A 17921-nucleotide genomic window follows, 5' to 3' on the forward strand; every position below is an offset into this window, starting at 1 on the left:
TCAAATCATTACATTTTTATGTTCATTTATTTACATTGTGATTTCTCCTGAACTGATGTGTATAGTTTTCCCTGAACTAAAGTTAAACAAAGCTTTAAATATCGGCCTTAACTCAGTCGTAGCTAGACAATGACTACACTTCAAAAGTGAATTGACTGTAAAGCACTTGGAACATCCCGAGATCATAAAATACATATATAAATGTAAGTTATTTTTGTCTTTATTAGCAACTTTAATGTAGAAGAAGTGGCAAAGCAGAGGGATTTAGGCCTAGACAGCTCCAAGTCAGTAGGTCATGAGTTCAAGCCCCACTCTAAGACTTTAGCCTATAATCTGGACAAGACACTTCAATGCAGTACTGAGGGTGTGCTGCCTTTCGGGTGAGACATTAAACTGCTCTCTCAGGTAGACATAAAAATCCCATAGCACTATTTGAAGAGATAGGGAATTTGTCCTGGTCAATATTTATCCCTCAACCAAATTCACTAAAATTGATTATTTGGTCATTTATCTCATTGCTGTTTGTGGGACCTTGTGTGCAAATTGGTTGCCCCATTTTTTTTACATTACAACAGTGACTATATTTCAAAAGTACCTCATTAGTTGTGAAGTGCTTTGGGGCAACCTGAGGTTCTGAAATATGTTATATAAATGCAAGTTATTTCTATCTTACCATCAGAAATTGCATGGAAATATTCTCTTTAACCACTTGTCCCCATCTTTATTATTTTCAAACTCATTTGCATTGAACCAATATATTAGAAATAGGAAAAATGTAAATAGTAGCAATCTGAAATAAAACTGAAAATGCTGGAAACACACAGGTATGTCAGCATTTGAAAAGGAAGCAAAGTTCTGACAAAAATGTGAAGCATGCAAATGTTCCCCCCACCCCTCGCCAACACTATTATTTTTAAAAGTCAACCTGTGTCCTGTTATGAGCCATTAAGCATATGGGGCAGAACACATCACAAATAAATACTGTGCAATTCCAATTTGCTCATGTTTACCTCCTGTGTGAACTGCACATATTTAAGTTGGACCCAGAACTTTTTATGCCTCCAGTCTTTTTTTTTTAAGTATCTTTTACTTTCTCAATAGCAACTTTGCAGCAATCTTCAAAAATTGTACCTTGTGTTAAGACTACAAATACAGTTACGATACTTCAAAGGTAATTCATTGGCTGTGAAGCTCTTTGGGACTTCCTAATGATGTGAAAGGTGCTATATAAAAGGAAAGTTCTTTTTTGTTCCTTTTGGTTTTATAAAATTATAGTTAATATTAATAGCTTGAGGTAACAATTTAATTTAGCTATTTAAAAAAATGTTTATTTTGTTAAGATTCTTTGCATTATGTTGCCCTTTTGACTTGAGGTATGTCAACTGATTCCATTGTCAAGTATGGCAGGCCACGTAAGGTTTGACCACAGCCACTGCACATGCTTCGCTATTTCTGGTCAAAACGTCTTCCCTTGTATTTACTAAAACTACCCAGAGAAGCAGCATGTGTTTCGTTGCTGAATGGACCCACACAGTGTACCACCCAGAATCACTGGGCTATTAAGTGGGTGGGTGACACACTGCAGAGCCCTTCCGCCTCTGACACCCCTCCAGGAAGATACATCAACACTGGGCGCCCCCTGTGATGTAAACAAGGGGAAATTGAAGTTACTTCAAACCTTCCATTCTCGGCGTTCAACTGGGCCAGTCTCCGGGGTTTATACAGATCAACAGCTAGTACCTGCTCACCCCTCGATCGCCGCCATTTAGCGCCACCGCCTCAGCAGCGAGCGACGAGCGGGCGTCCCGGCTGTTTAAATGGTCGTGTGCGCGGGACAAAGTCAGCGCCTCAGCCAATCAGCGTCGCTCCGCGCAGGCTCCTCCTCCAGCAGCGCGCGGGAGCCGCACGCGGCACAGCGCGAGAGCTGACAGGTGCCAACCGACCCAGGGGCACACGACGGCCCGGCCCGGCCCTGACCCGGCCCGCGGGGAGCGAGGGCCCGACCCTGACCCGGCCCGGCCCGCGGGGAGCGAGGGCCCGACCCGGCCCCAAGGGGAGCGTGGGCCCGACCCGGCCCCAAGGGGAGCGAGGGCCCGGCCCTGACCCGGCCCGCGGGGAGCGAGGGCCCGGCCCTGACCCGGCCCGCGGGGAGCGAGGGCCCGACCCGGCCCCAAGGGGAGCGTGGGCCCGACCCCGGCCCCAAGGGGAGCGTGGGCCCGACCCTTGACCCGGCCCGCGGGGAGCGAGGGCCCGACCCCGGCCCCAAGGGGAGCGAGGGCCCGATCCCGGCCCGGCCCGCGGGGAGCGAGGGCCCGACCCCGGCCCCAAGGGGAGCGAGGGCCCGGCCCTGACCCGGCCCGCGGGGAGCGAGGGCCCGACCCTGACCCGGCCCGGCCCGCGGGGAGCGAGGGCCCGACCCTGACCCGGCCCGGCCCGCGGGGAGCGAGGGCTCGACCCGGCCCGCGGGGAGCGAGGACCCCGACCCCGGCCCGCGGGGAGCGAGGACCCCGGCCCGCGGGGAGTGAGGACCCTGACCCGGCCCGCGGGGAGCGAGGACCCCGGCCCGCGGGGAGTGAGGACCCTGACCCGGCCCGCGGGGAGCGAGGGCCCGACCCTGACCCGGCCCGGCCCGCGGGGAGCGAGGGCCCGACCCTGACCCGGCCCGGCCCGCGGGGAGCGAGGGCCCGACCCGGCCCCAAGGGGAGCGTGGGCCCGACCCCTGACCCGGCCCGCGGGGAGCGAGGGCCCGACCCCGGCCCCAAGGGGAGCGAGGGCCCGATCCCGGCCCGCGGAGAGCGAGGGCCCGACCCCTGACCCGGCCCGCGGGGAGCGAGGACCCCGGCCCGCGGAGAGCGAGGGCCCGACCCTGACCCCGGCCCGCGGGGAGCGAGGACCCCGGCCCGCGGGGAGCGAGGACCCCGGCCCGCGGGGAGCGAGGACCCCGACCCGCGGGGAGTGAGGACCCTGACCCGGCCCGCGGGGAGCGAGGGCCCGACCCCTGACCCGGCCCGCGGGGAGCGAGGACCCCTGACCCGGCCCGCGGGGAGCGAGGACCCCGGCCCGCGGGGAGCGAGGACCCGGCCCTGTCCTCGGTCGCTGCGGGTACGGCATCGCAGCTGAGACGTGAACTACACCCAAGGTTGGCTGCTGCCACTGTGGCTGTCAATACTGAACGCCGCGGCCGAGGAGCGCCCCACACACAGCGGGAAAGCAAGGCGCAAGTCCCGCGGGAGAAAAGCATTGTGGGTGTTGCAGCCGCTTGCTCCAGTGACAGGGCCCACAATCCTCATTCTCCAGCTGGTCTTCACACATTATCTCAACTGCTTACATTTTGTTTCAGTTTCAGTTGTGTCAGGGCATAAAGCAGCTTTAATACAACTTTGTTTTATTATTCCTTTCTAATTAAAACGTTACACAGGTTAATTTAAAAAAAAAACTTTACAATCACCATTTCCCCCAAATTATTGTAAGACGATCTACAACAAGCCTTGTACCTAGGTACAGGATTAGGTCATTTTACCCCTGAAGCCTGTTCCATCATTCAATGAGATCATGGCTGATCTGAGATCTAACTCCATATACCTGCCTATGGACTATATAACACCTTTGGTTAACAAAAATCTATCAATCTCAGATTTCAAATTAACAATTGATCTATCATCAATTGCTGTTTGCGAAGAGAATTCCAAACTTCTACCATCCTTTGTGCACAGAGGTGTTGCCTAATTTCACTCCTGAAAGGTCTGGCTCTAATTTTAGACTATGCCCCCTAGTCCTAGAATCTCCAACAGGCAGAAATAGTTTCTATCGCATCTGTTCCCCTTAATAGCTTGAAAATTTTGATCAAATCATCTGTTAACCTTCTAAATGCTATGGAATAAATCCCTAATTTCTGCAGTCTCTCCTCATAATTTAATTCTTGAAGTCCAGGTATCATTCTGGTAAATCTACACTGAACTCCTTCCAAGGCCAATATATCCTTCCTAAGGTGTGGTGACCAGAACTGCTCACAATACTCCAGATGTAATCTAACTAGGGCTTTGTATAGCTACAGCATAACTTCTACCCCCTTGTATTCTAGTTATCTAGATATAAAGACCAGCATTCCATTAGCCTTTTTGATTATTTTCTGTTCCTGTTCATGACATTTTAATGATCTATGTACCTGGACCCCAAGTCTCTTTGCGCCTTCACTGTTTTTAGCTTTTCATCATTAGGAAAGTACCCTGTTCTATCTTATTTAGGTCCAAAGTGGATGACCTCACAATTACTTACATTGAAATCTATTTGCCACAGTTTTGCCCATTCACTTAATCTATCGATATCCCTTTGTAATTTTATGCTTTCATCTACAATGCCGCCTATCTTTGTGTCATCGGCAAATATGAATATCTGGTTTTCTATACCATCACCTGAGTCGTTAATAAATATTGTGAATAGTTGAGGCCCCAATACAGATCACTGTGGGTTACCACTAGCCACATCCTGCCAATTAGAGTACCTACCAATTATCCCTACATTTTGTCACCAGCCAATTTCCTAACCAGGTCAATAATTTGCCTCAGTTCTGTGGGCTTCTACCTTAGTTACAGTTTCTTATGTGGCACTTTATCAAATGCCTCCTGGAAGTCCCTGTAAATGACATCCATAGACATTCCCCTGTCCATTAATTTAGTCACCTCCTCAAAAAATTCAATCATGTTTGTCAGGCATGACCTACCTTTCACAAATCCATTCTGGCTCTCTCTGATCAGCTGAAAATTTGCGAGGTGCTATCATCCTATCCTTAATTATAATTTCCCGACAATAGATGTTTGGCTAACTGTTCTATAATTCCCTGGTTTCCCTCTCGCCATTCTTAAATAGCAGAGTGACATGCAATCTAAAAGTACGGTTCCTGAATAGAGAAAACTTCCTTTAAAACCCTGGGATGGAAACCATCTGCTCCTGGGAATATGTCACTCTTTAGTGCCATTATTTTCTTCAATACTGTTATTTTACTTATGTTAATTTTATTGAGTCCCTGTCCCTGATTCAATATTAAGTTTCCTTGGGATTTCCAGCATGCTATCCTTTTCCTCTACTGTAAATACTGACCCGAAGTAATTATTCAACATGTCCACCATTTCCTTCTTATCATTGACAATATCACCTCCCCAGTTCCTACAAGCTGGCAAAAAGTCAATTGCGATTGGTGTATAACTCAACAATTCAATCACCTTTGTGAAATAATTTTTTTAGTTAGCCAATAATTTGAATTAAGCAACATAAATGGCATGTCAAATGCGAATTTAATGGAAAAACTAAATTACTGGATCATTTCTATTAAGCAACTTGAATTCAAAGTAGACTTTATATGAGATTTTCCCAGTCTGCTCCAGCAGATTTCATTTTAAAATCCAATATATTTTCATTTTTAAACTGATTAGCAAACAGTTCCATCATGCTGAAACTAACCATATAACATTGATCAAGTTATTCTGCATTTCTCTTTCTACAGTTTTCTAAGCTATCAATATCTCCTAAGTTGTAAATATATATAACAAATTCCTGTAACAGTATTTCAAAATTCACCTGGTTTCAGAGGAAGCAAACCAACTAATCAAACTCACCCAACACAAAGGCACAAATTGTGTACCTTTAAGATAAACACAATTTTAAAACAAACCCTAAACTTAACATATATTTTAAGTATTGATAACAATAGGTTAAGCTTATTAAATCCTTTGCTGAAAATGTCAATATTCTGAATCTATTATTCAATTATTATTGCAAAATTATGATATTCTGCTTACACACATTAAATTATGTCAGTATTTGAACAGATAAAGATAATGCAAGGCATGTGGCTGAAATTTAGTTTGTACCACTAAATGAAGGCTATGAGTAGATACTGTTTAGATGGGATATGGTAGGACACAGTGAGGATGAATTTGCCAATAAATTGCATAATCTAAAACCTTTTCATTTTCAAAAGTTTACAACAGTTTGCTTTGGTTTACAACAGTTTATCCTATGGGATTTAATTTCAGTCAAAGCTGGAGGGAATGCTTTACTTAGGTCTAGTTTTGACCAACTCCCCTGAAAGCATTTACAAAATCACCAGTTAGCTACCATTTGGTCTACATCCAAGTAGTCCTTTGTTGGTACCTTGAAAAAAATATCAGTCCAACATTTGTTTGTTTGATCAAGTCAGTTTAATTGGTGTAAACGGCTGAACGCACTGGATACAGCAAAGCCTATGGGCCCCGACAACATCCTGGCTGTCGTGCTCAAGACTTGTACTCCAGAACTAGCCGCGCCTCAAGCCAAGCTGCTCCAGTACAGCTATAACACTGGGAGCCTAGTGTCAACGACTAAGTGCAACACTGCCTTCAGTGTGCCAGTGCAGCCTTCGGTCGCCTGAGAAAGAGATTGTTTGACGACCAGGACCTCAAACCCGGCACCAAGCTCATGGTCTACAGAGCAGTAGTGGTACCCGCCTTCCTATATGGTTCCGAGACATGGACTATGTACAGCACGCACCTCGTACAGCACGCACCTCAAAGCACTGGAGAGGTACCACCAATGCTGCCTCCGCAAGATCCTGCAAATTTATTGGCAAGATAGGTGCACCAACGTTAGTGTTCTCGCTCTCAGGCCAACATCCACAGCATCGAAGCACTGATCATGCTCGACCAGCTCCACTGGACGGGCCACATCGTCCGCATGCCCGATATGAGACTCCCAAAACAAGCATTTGATCAAGTGTGACATCAAGGAGCCCTAGAAAAACTGAAGTCAATGGGAATCAGGGGGAAAACTCTCCACCAGCTGTAGTCTTACCTAGCACAATGGAAGAGGGTTGTGGTGGTTGGAGGTCAATCATCACAGCCTCAGGATATCGCTGCAGGAGTTCCTCAGAGCAGTGACCTAGGCCCAACCATCTTCAACTGCTTCATCAATGACCTTCCCTCCATCATAAGGTCAGAAGTGGGGATGTTCGCCGATGACTGCACAGTGTTCAGTGCCATTCGCAACTCCTTAGATAATGGAGCAGTCCGTGTCCGCACGCAGCAAGACCTGGACGACATTCAGGCTTGGGCTGATAAGTGGCAAGTAACATTCGCGCCACTCAAGTGCCAGGCAATGACTATCTCCAATATGCAAGAGTCTAACCACCATCCCTTCACATTCAATGGCATTACGATAGCCGAATCCCCCACCATCAACATCCTGAGGGTCACCAATGACTAGAAACTTAACTAGACCAGCCACACACATACTGTGTCAACAAGAGCAGGTCAGAGGCTGGATATTCTGTGACGAGTGTCTCACCTCCCTATTCCCCAAAGCCTTTCCACCATCTACAAGGAACAAGTCAGGAGTGTGATGGAATACTCTCCACTTGCCTGGATGAGTGCAGCTCCAAAACTCAAGAAGCTCAACACCATCCAGGACAAAGCAACCCACTTGATTGGCATCCCATCCACCACCTTCAACATTCACTCCCTTCATTACCGGCGCACCGTGGCTGCAGTGTGTACCATCTACAAGATGCGCTGCAGCAACTCGCCAAGGCTTTTTCGGAAGCACCTCCCAAACCCACGATCTTTAACACCTCGAAGGACAAGGGCAGCAGGCACATGGGAATACCAGCACCTCCAAGTTCTCCTGCAAGTCACACACTATCCTGACTTAGAAGTATATCACCGTTCCTTCATCGTCGCTGGATCAAAATCCTGGAACTCCCTCCCTAACAGCCCTGTTCGAGTACCTTCACCACAAGGATTGCAGCGGTTCAAGAAGGCGGCTCACCACCATCTTCTCAAGGGCAATTAGGGATGGGCAATAAATGCCAGCGACACCCATGAACTAATTTTAAAAAACTTAGCACCATCTACCAGACAAAAGATCCAAGTATTATATGAGCTCAGACTAAGCAGATCTGTATTTACTGTTGTAGAGAACCATATCCCATCCAAACAGCATCTGCTCACAGCCAAAGTTTAGTGAAAGATGAGCATTGGCCAAAATACAAATGCTTCAGTAGATGTGAAGCAAAGCAGCCAAAAGAAGAGGGAAGCCTATGTCTATTGCAAATTGAAATAAGTGAAAACCTTGTCATCAAGCTGTCTAGAGGTAGATCACAAGATAGGCTCAGACAAGGAAAGTTGTTCAATTCATTTTCATCTCATTATTCTGAAATACCAACTCTACTGTCTGTTTCTTAACTGAGGTCAAGATACTGATTTTTTTTGCTGACAATCTGTTCCAGCTGTTAGTTACCTCCTGTGTAAAGAAATGCATCCTAAAGTCTGTCCTAAATTTTTCCTTCATAGTCCTGAACCTGTACCATCATAGAATCAAAGAATGATGCAGCACAGGTAGCCATTCGGCCCATCATGCCTGTGCCAGCTCTTTAGTAGAGCTGTTCAACTAGCCCCACACCCCTGCTCTTTCCCCATAGCCCTGCAAATTTTTCCACTTCAAGTATTTATCCAATTCCCTTCTGAAAGTTATTGAATCTGCATCCACTACCCTTTCAGGCAGTGCATTCCAGATCACATCAACTTGCTGTGTAAAATAATGTTTCCTCATTTTGCCTCTGGTCTTTTGCCAATCACCTTAAATCTGGGTCCTCTGGTTACCGACCCTTCTGCTACCGGAAACAGTTGCTCCTTATTTACTCATCAAAATCGTTCATAATTTTGAACATCTCAAACAAATCTCCTCTTAACATTCACCGCTGTAAGGATAACAAGCCCAGTTTCTCTAGTCTGTCCACATAACTGAAGTACTGCATCCCTGGTACCATTCTAGTAAATAATTTTTGCACCCTCTCTAAAGCTTTGACATCCTTTCTAAAGTGTAGTGCCCAGAATGGAACACAATACTCCAATTGAGACCTAATCAATGTTTTATAAAGTGTTAGCACAACTTTCTTGCTTTTGTACTCTATTAATAACGCCAAGGATCCCATATGCTTTTTTTTTTAAAATAGGCCTTCTCAACATGTCCTGCCACCTTCAAAGATTTGTGATTATACCCCCAGATTTCTCTCTTCCTAAACTCCTTTATTGCTCCTACATTACAACAGTGACTACACTCCAAAATTACTACACATTGGCTGTAACGTACTTTGAGACATCCGGTGGTCGTGAAAGGCGCTATATAAATCCAAGTCTTTCTTTCTTTAAGATTGCCTACTAAAATATATCACTTCCCACTTCTCTGTTAAATTTCATATATCTGCCCATTTCACCACTCTATGTTCTGAAGTTTATTACTATTCTCCTTATTGTTTGCTACATTTCCGAGTTTCGTGTCATCTGCAAACTTTGAAATTATGCCCTAAATACCAAGCTCCAGGTCATTTATATCAAAAAGAGCAGTGTTCCCAATACCCCTGGGGAACACCACTGCACACTTCCCTCCAGTCTGAAAAACTTTCACCACTACTCTCTGCTTTCTGATCCTTAGCCATTTTTGTATCCATGTTGCCAAAGTCCTTTTAATCCTAATTTTGCTAACAAGTCTATTATGTGGCATTTTGTCAAATGACTTTTGAAAGTCCATATACACAACATCAACTCCACTACCCTCATCAACCCTCTCATTACTTCATCAAAGAACTCAATCAAGTTCGCCAAACATAATTTTCCTTTAACAAATCTGTACTGACTTTCATTTATTAGCCAATACTTTTTCAAATGCCAATTAATTTTGCTTGGATTACTGTCTCTAAAAGTTCCCCCACCACCGACATTAAGTTGACTGGCTTGTAGTTGCCACGTTTATCCCTTTCCCCTTTTTAAAACTCCCCCTTTTAACATTTGCAATTCTCTAGTCCTCTGGCACCATCCCATAATCCTGCTGCTTAGTGTGTCTAAAAGTAATATTTAGTGTTTACTTTTTTTCTATCCCATTAATTATCACCCATGCCTCTATGTGGTCCCCTCTGAACAATCTCTTTTTAAGTCCTAACAATAAGCTGTTCCTTATAGATGATCTCTAAAACATTAGGCTAGCAATTGCCCTGTGGCCCATCCGGGGCGCTAACCTTCCTGGCCCGGGTCAGTTAATGCCCGGGGCGTAAGTCCCGCCCGGGGCATGAAATTGCCCCTTTGTGACCCAGAAACGAGACGGAGCGCTGTCTCGGGCACTACGACACGTTTCGGGGGCGCTCCTGGGGTGGTAGTGCGGCACTGTGGTCAGTGCTACATGGCTGCTGATGCTCCACAACGCCCCTCCCCTTCATTTAAAGGGAAGGGTCGCAGAGTACTCTGCAGCCCCTTTGATGGGTATCACTGGGCCAACAGGGGCATTTTCGACTGGGTCAGCGGACCGGCGCACAAAATTGCTGCCCGGTCGAAACGAGGGCCAACATTGTCGGGCCAACGAGAGCATCGTCCTCCCCAGGCGGATGTTAGCACTCCGCAAAACCGGCCGATGTCCCACGGGGAGAAAAGGGGTCGGGCCGGTGAGGGGTCCACGCGCATGGTGATAACGTCATCTTCGTTGGGGCGCAAAATACGGGATGCAGCGCTAACTGCCAATCGCCCCCAAAATCTCACAGGCAATTTCAGTCGAGGCGCCACTGTTGCCCATCCCCGAGCGAAAAGGGATTTGCACCCCGTTAGCACCTACTGGCGGCGCTAAGAGGGCGCAATAAATGGGAAGTTTCGGCCCCTAGGAATCAGCCCCATTGTTCTGTCACCAGCACCTGGATTAGTCTCCTTATGTCTCAACGATCAAAACTGTATTTATTACTCCAAATGTGACCTGACCAGGGTATTGTATGGTATGACATCTGGGAATCATAATTGGCAATATGACCCAGCAGGGTTTGTTTATTGACATCTCAGGATGCCCATACTGGTATTGGATGTTATATCTAACTGTTCATTGTAGATGAAAAGTCACTCCTGTGATGTAAAGTGACTGAAAGGAGTGTGCAGACATTTATTATCTCTAATAAACAGGTATTCCTTGATCAATAGGAAATAACCAGAATCATTTTTGTCCCATCCAACAGAACTTTCTGCCAGGCCCATGTAATTAGAGGAATTGACAAGAAGGCATAAAGGAAGCAGATGCTCCACTTGAGACATGGACAGTCTAGAAAGTGCATCAGATAATTCCAGTCAAAAGTGTTGATAGCCACAAAGGTGATCCACAATCTCGGAGTGGTCAATCCGTTTGTGAGGATGAGTAGAGATTCGGACTTTGCTGCTGAGCAATGAAAGACACATTGTATTTGCAACAATAAAGACAGCTAGCTTGCAAATCAAAAAAACTTACACTCTTACATGTAAACTCTACTAATTATTGTGTTTCACGATTGTGTAGGCAAAAGCATGCACTTTCCAATATAAAGCCAACTTACATGAATGAGAACCCAAATAGATAAACTGGACTCAGCCCAGAGATCTTCATGCCAACCAGAAAGTGCTAAATTTTTAAAAATTAAGAAAAAGGATTCACATTCCAGTGTTAAATTAAACATTAATAAGAGATATTAGAACAGGTGACCAAAAATTAAGGAGCGTCTTAAAAGAGGACAGAGAGGCGGAGAGGCTTAGGGAGGGAATTCCAGAACTTTGAACATACTAGATGTCTGTTAAGTAATGACCAGTGGTATCTCAAACTCAAGATGTTCCCTGTTCATTTCGCCTAGAAACTGGACCAAAAACATAGGATCTACCCTAACCATCTATGCTAAGAGTATGCTAAACTTACATAAACTACTAGTAATGTTTCTAAAACCAGCAAATCTCAAGTACTTATCTAAGAAGGAAAGTTAGAGAAATATTTAATAATACAATTCTATCTGGTCACTATTGCAATACTAAAAGCAGACCACTAATGCAAATTCTGCAGTTACTGCATTGTGCACAAAAAAATATTTAGTGGAATTGCACCGAGTGCATGTGATGAGGACATTTTATGAGAACTCATCTCAAGGATTGAAGAAGACTTTAAAAAATGAAAAAAATTATAAATCTGAGAATGATCCTTACTCCAACGAGTAACTCGTAACTCTACACTAATCTGATGATTTAATTAGTGGTCTTCAGAATAACTATACATTTTATGAAGCCCCCTAACTATGTGATCCTTATGGTTGAATAAAATATAACATTCTCCTTGGCTAAACAACACTGCCCATTTTGTGGAAGTGATGAGAAACTGCAGTCAACCTAAAAATGCAGAATTAAGCTGGATTTTCGGGTCGTTTGCGACCGGGTTTTCACCGCGTTTTGATTCTCCGAAAAATGGGGCGGTCAGCTGTTTTGCGTCCGGGAGCGATCCTCAGGTCAGTTTTTGCGGCTCGCATCGTCAGTCACCAACCCGTACGCCACGAAACGCGCCCTGCGATGACAGCCAGGGAAAACAGAGCGGTGCAGTCCTTCCGGCAGCGGTGAGTTGGATAAACTGCAAAAAGGGTAAGTTAAAGTTTTTATCTTTTTATATTTTTGCAGTGATTTGTGTGGTAAGGGTGTTGGCAATGTTTTTGAAAGTTTTTGTGAATTTTTTTTCCCCTCCCAAGGCCTCTCTCAGAGCGCTCCCGGCCCCACACTAAAGTTGGCGAGGATCCCATTTTTGCGCTGCAAATCTAGTACAATGCCTCCCTTTGCGCTGCAGGGCCCAAATAATGAAAGTTGCTCCACAAAGCGCAAATATTAATCGGTCGGTAAATTTCCTGCCCGGTCTCCATTTTCACAGTGAAAACGGCAAAGCCGAAAATCCAGCCCAATAGTTCTACCAAGTATTAAAGCAGAACACACTTTCCCCAAGATAAGTTAAACATGGGTGTACCTCCTTATATTCTTCAGATCCCTGTACTAGTAGAGAGCTTATTTAATATTTTTGGAAATTGCCACCGGGTCTCTGTGGACTGGAGCAGATCTCAAAAATTGAAGAAATATTACGTGTGTGCTGTTCACAGGGTTGCCACAATAACATGCCTTCAAGTATGCACAAGGACAATACCTAATCCACACTGTAAAATCTTTAATTTTTGTACTATTAAAAAATGACTACATATGAATGTTTCCATACCATGATTAAATTTAAACTGCACATTTAGGTTGACCTTGTTTATATCTTGCATTTATAACTTACTTTGATATTCTCACTCACTGGATCTCTTTTGTTTTGGATTTCCATTTCGTCACCACTTAGTTTCTCAGTGACCACTTTTTTTTTCATTGCTTTTTGCGAGATTCCCCTTTCTGCTGTTTGTCTTTGGCTGCCTCTTTTTCTTGGTATTTTCATTGGCCCTTTCCTGATTCAGGCTCACACACATACAAAACTATTTTAAAATATCCTCCAAGACAATAACAATCCTACTATGACATCACAACGTTCAGCTCCAGTGACATCATGAATGAAGATTGCTGCCTATAATCCATTGAAGAATGAGATTAAGCCCTCTGTGACCAAAATAGAATGTTTATCCTGTTACATGTGTACACTGTGTATACATGTGTTTAAAAACGTGATGGTAATCCAATTCTAAAAATGTTTTCCAAGTGCTGTATTGAAAACTGAAAACAATGTTTAGAGACAGTTTATTTGCATCAGAGCCCAAGAGTTTGCCCAAATTAACTATTAGGTCTGTTTAAATAGTCAACTCAGTTTGTATGTAGCATTACATTGCTTATTGTGCTCAATAGAACATTGTCTCTGTTTATCCATCTAGGAATGATCTTATTTCTTCTGGACAGTAGTTTCACCTGTACAAACTGAAGAGACTTGGTCCACTTAAAGAAACTGTTGACATGGCTTGCAGGGGAAGAGTCAATATTTAACAGTTTCACACAGATTTTATGGCTTGAATTATAGATTTTTCAGACATCCCTCATGAGTCACAGCACCAATGGATGTTCGATAATTTTGCTATCTACAAGGGATGGTATGACAAAATAGCCAACAAATTAACTTTAATGGAGCTTAACTTGACAATGGCTAAGTGATGATCGCAAATAACATAAAATTGTAAGGATATTACAATTTGAAATGTCAAACTGATAAAGCTGGTATCATAAGAACATAAGTACATAAGAAATAAGAGCAGGAGTAGGCCATACGGCCCCTCGAGCCTGCTCCGCCATTTAATACGATCATGGCTGATCTGATCATGGACTCAGGTCCACTTCCCTGCCCGCTCCCCATAACCCCTTATTCCCTTATCGTTTAAGAAACTGTCTATTTCTGTCTTAAATTTATTAAATATCTCACCTTCTACAGCTCTCTGAGGCAGCGAATTCCATAGATTTACAACCCTCTGAGAAGAAATTTCTCCTCATCTCAGTTTTAAATGGGCAGTCCCTTATGCTAAGTTTATGCCCTCTAGTTCTAGTTTCCCCCATCAGTGGAAACATCCTCTCTGCATCCACCTTGTCAAGCCCCCTCATAATCTTATACGTTTCGATAAGATCAGCTCTCATTCTTCTGAATTCCGATGAGTAGAGGCCCAACCTACTCAACCTTTCCTCATAAGTCAACCCCCTCATCTCCGGAATCAACCTAGTGAACCTTCTCTGAACTGCCTCCAAAGCAAGTATATCCTTTCGTAAATATGGAAACCAAAACTGCACGCAGTGTTCCAGGTGTGGCCTCACCAATACCCTGTATAACTGTAGCAAGACTTCCCTGCTTTTATAGTCCATCCCATTTGCACTAAAGGCCAAGATTCCATTGGCCTTCCTGATCCTGTACCAATCTCTTCCACATTGTGTCTTTCAAATGGAAGATATTTTAAGATACATATACCTCTCAATAGCTCTGCAGTTAGAAGGAGGCTTTGACAGATAATGTCCATTAATTTGAGAAAACGCAAGAGATTGTGCAACAAGGCTAAGAGATGATATTAATATCAAGCTTGCTACCTGAAACATCGGTTAAATTCTTAGGATCAAAAGCAATAAAGTGATGCATAAAGGAGAAAAAGAGGCCATTTCTGCAGCCGTAGATGTGACTTCCAAATGGTTTCGTGCCTGCTTGGTGCCAGGGTCAAGGGTGTCACAGAGCGGACACAGGGCATCCTGTGGCGGGGGGGGGGGGTGGGGAAAGAGAGGAGGGTAAACAGCTAGAGGTCGTGGTCCATATCGGGACCAACGACATAGGTAAAATGAGGTCCTACAGGAAGAATTCAGGTGGTTGGAAGGAAATTAAAGGGTAGGACCTCAAAGGTAGTAATCTCCGGGTTACTACCGGTGCCACGCACTAATGAGTACAAGAATAGAAGGATAGAGAGGATGAACACATGGCTGGAAAGTTGGTGTAGGAGGGAGGGCTTTAAATTCTTGAGGCATTGGGACCACTTCTGGGGGAGATGAGACCTGTACAAACCGGACGGGTTGCACCTCAACAGCGCCGGGACCAATATCCTCGCGGGGAGTTTTGGTAGTGCTGTTGGGGAGAGTTTAAACTAGCTTGGCAGGGGGATGGGAAGCTGAGAACAAATTCAAAAGGGAAGGAAGTAAAGCAGAAATTGGATATCAAGAATCTAGAAAGCGAATCTGTAAGACAGAGGAAACAGAGTATGTTGTAAGCAAGGAGATCTTCCTGTGCTAAATGGTATATACTTTAATGCAAGGAGTACAGCGAATAAGGCGGATGAGCTAAGAGCACAGGTAGACATTTGGGAGTATGACATTATAGCCATTACAGAAACATGGCTGAAAGAGGGACAGGTTTGGCAGATCAATATTCCTAGCTACAGGATTTTTAGACAAGATAGAGAGGGGGATAAAAAGGCGGGGGGGGGGGGAGGAGGGCGGGGGGTTGTGGTACTGATTAAAGGAACTATTACAGCAGTGAGGAGGGATGATATGTTAGAGGGATCATCAAATGAGGTCATATGCGTCGAATTGAAAAATAACAAAGGGCGATCACACTGCTGGCCGTGTATTATAGACCCCCATAAAGTGGGAGGGAGATAGAGGAGCAAATATGTCGGCAAATTGCTGTGAGTCCAAAAACCATAGGGTAGTAATAGTAGGGGATTTTAACTATCCAAATATTGATTGGGACAAATTTAGTGTGAAGGGTATAGAAGGTGTGGAATTCTTAAAATGCATTCAAGAGAACTTTTTTAGTCAGTATGTAGCAAGCCCAACACGAGAGGGGGCGGTCTTGGATTTAGTTTTGGGGAATGAAGCTGGGCAGGTTGAAGGGGTATTAGTGGGAGAGCACTTGGGTGCCAGTGACCATAATTCAGTCAGATTCAGTTGGTTATGGATAAGGACAAGAATAGGCCTGGAATAAAAGTTCCGAATTGGGGAAAAGCTAATTTTGCTAACTTAAGGAGTGATTTGGCCATAGTGGACTGGAAACAGCTACTTGTGGGTACATCAGTGTCGGAACAGTGGGAGGCATTCAAGGAGGAGATCTGGAAGGCTCAGGCCAAACATTAAAGAAAAAGGCTGGGAAAGTAATTCTAGAGCCCCCTAGATATCTAAGGACTTACAGTAGAGGATTTTAAAAAAAGGGATGCTTATGTCATATACCAACAGCTAAATACTTTAGAATCTTTAGAGGAATATAGAAAGTTAAGAGGCAAAATTAAAATGGGTATTAGGAATGCTAAGAGAGAGCACGATAAATACTTGGCCAGTAAAATTAAGGAAAACCCCAAGATGTTCTATAAATATATTAAGAGTAAGAGGGTAATTAAAGAAAGGTTAGGGTCTATTAGAGACCATGAGGGTAATCTTTGTGTGGAGGAAGATGTTGGTAGGGTTCTTAATGAATACTTTGCATCTGTTTTCACAAAGGAAAGGGATAATGCAGATACTGCTATCAAGGAGGAGTGTGATATTCTGGATGAAATAAATATCGTGAGAGAGGAAGTATTAAGGGGTTTAGCAGCTTTGAAAGTAATTAAGTCCCCAGGCCCGGATGAAATGCATCCCAGGCTGTTGGGCGAAGTAAAAAAGGAAATAGCAGAGGCCTTGAGCATCATTTTTCAGTCCTCTTTGGATCAGGGCATGGTGCCGGAGGATTGGAGGACTGCTAATGTAGTAGTCTTCTTTAAGAAGGGTGAAAGGGATAGGCAGAGTAATTACAGGCCTGTCAGCCTAACCTCAGTGGTGGGAAAATTATTGGAAAAAATCCTGAAAGACAGGATAAATTTGCATTTGGAAAGACAAGGATTAATTAGGGACAGTCAGCACGGAATTGTTTAGAGAAGATCGTGTTTGACTAACCTGATTGAATTTTTTGAGGAGGTAACCAAGAGGGTCGATGAGGGTAGTGCGTACGATGTAGTATATATGGACTTTAGCAAGGCTTTTGCTAAGGTCCCACATGGTAGACTGTTCATGAAGGTTAAAGCCCAAGGGATACAGGTCAAAGTGGCAAGTTGGATCCAAAATTGGCTCGGAGGTAGGAAGCAAAGGGTAATGATTGATGGATGTTTTTGTGACTGGAAGGATGTTTCCAGTGGGGTTCCGCAGGGCTCAGTACTGGGTCCCTTGCTTTTTGTGGTATATATCAATGATCTAAATTTGAATATAGAGAGTATGATTAAGAAGTTTGCAGACGACACTAAAATTGGCTGTGTGGTTGATAATGAAGAGGAAAGTCATGGGCTGCAGGAGGATATCAATCTACTGGTCAGGTGGGCAGAGCAATGGCAAATGGAATTTAATTCAGAGAACTGTGAGGTGATGCACTTTGGGAGAGCTAATAAGGAAAGGGTATACACATTAAGTGGTAGGCCACTTAATAGTGTAGATGAACAAAGGGACCTTGGAGTGCTTGTCCACAGATCCCTGAAAGTAGCAGGCCAGGTGGATAAGGTGGTTAAGAAGGCATACGGAATGCTTGCCTTTACTGGCCAAGGCATAGAATATAAGAGCAGGGAGGATATGCTTAAATTGTATCATACTTTGGTACATCAGTCATTGAAGGTTGGCATGCAGGTACAG

At 44.4% G+C, this 17921-nt stretch overlaps 1 protein-coding gene and 1 long non-coding RNA gene across 8 annotated transcripts in view; one reads left to right on the forward strand and one right to left on the reverse strand.

The window, feature by feature from the left end:
• LOC139265520 (BCL-6 corepressor-like protein 1) overlaps window positions 1–17921 on the reverse strand; it is a 342936-nt gene that overhangs the window by 154831 nt on the left and 170184 nt on the right. Inside the window, exon 1 of one of the 7 annotated variants that reach the window (XM_070882540.1) lies at window positions 1741–1885. The exons of 4 other annotated variants lie outside the window; for them this stretch is intronic. The gene's annotated coding sequence lies outside the window, so the exon portion shown is untranslated. Of the gene's footprint in view, window positions 1–1678; window positions 1886–17921 lie in introns of those variants that run through there. 2 more of the 7 variants (XM_070882541.1, XM_070882536.1) reach the window with 2 other exon arrangements.
• On the forward strand, window positions 1765–11278 carry LOC139265522 (uncharacterized). Its single transcript, XR_011593564.1, has 2 exons — window positions 1765–3139; window positions 11018–11278. It is a non-coding gene; the product is annotated as an uncharacterized lncRNA (long non-coding RNA).

This window comes from Pristiophorus japonicus, chromosome 6 (genome assembly GCF_044704955.1).
Source record: "Pristiophorus japonicus isolate sPriJap1 chromosome 6, sPriJap1.hap1, whole genome shotgun sequence".
Taxonomy (NCBI): Eukaryota; Metazoa; Chordata; class Chondrichthyes; family Pristiophoridae; genus Pristiophorus; species Pristiophorus japonicus.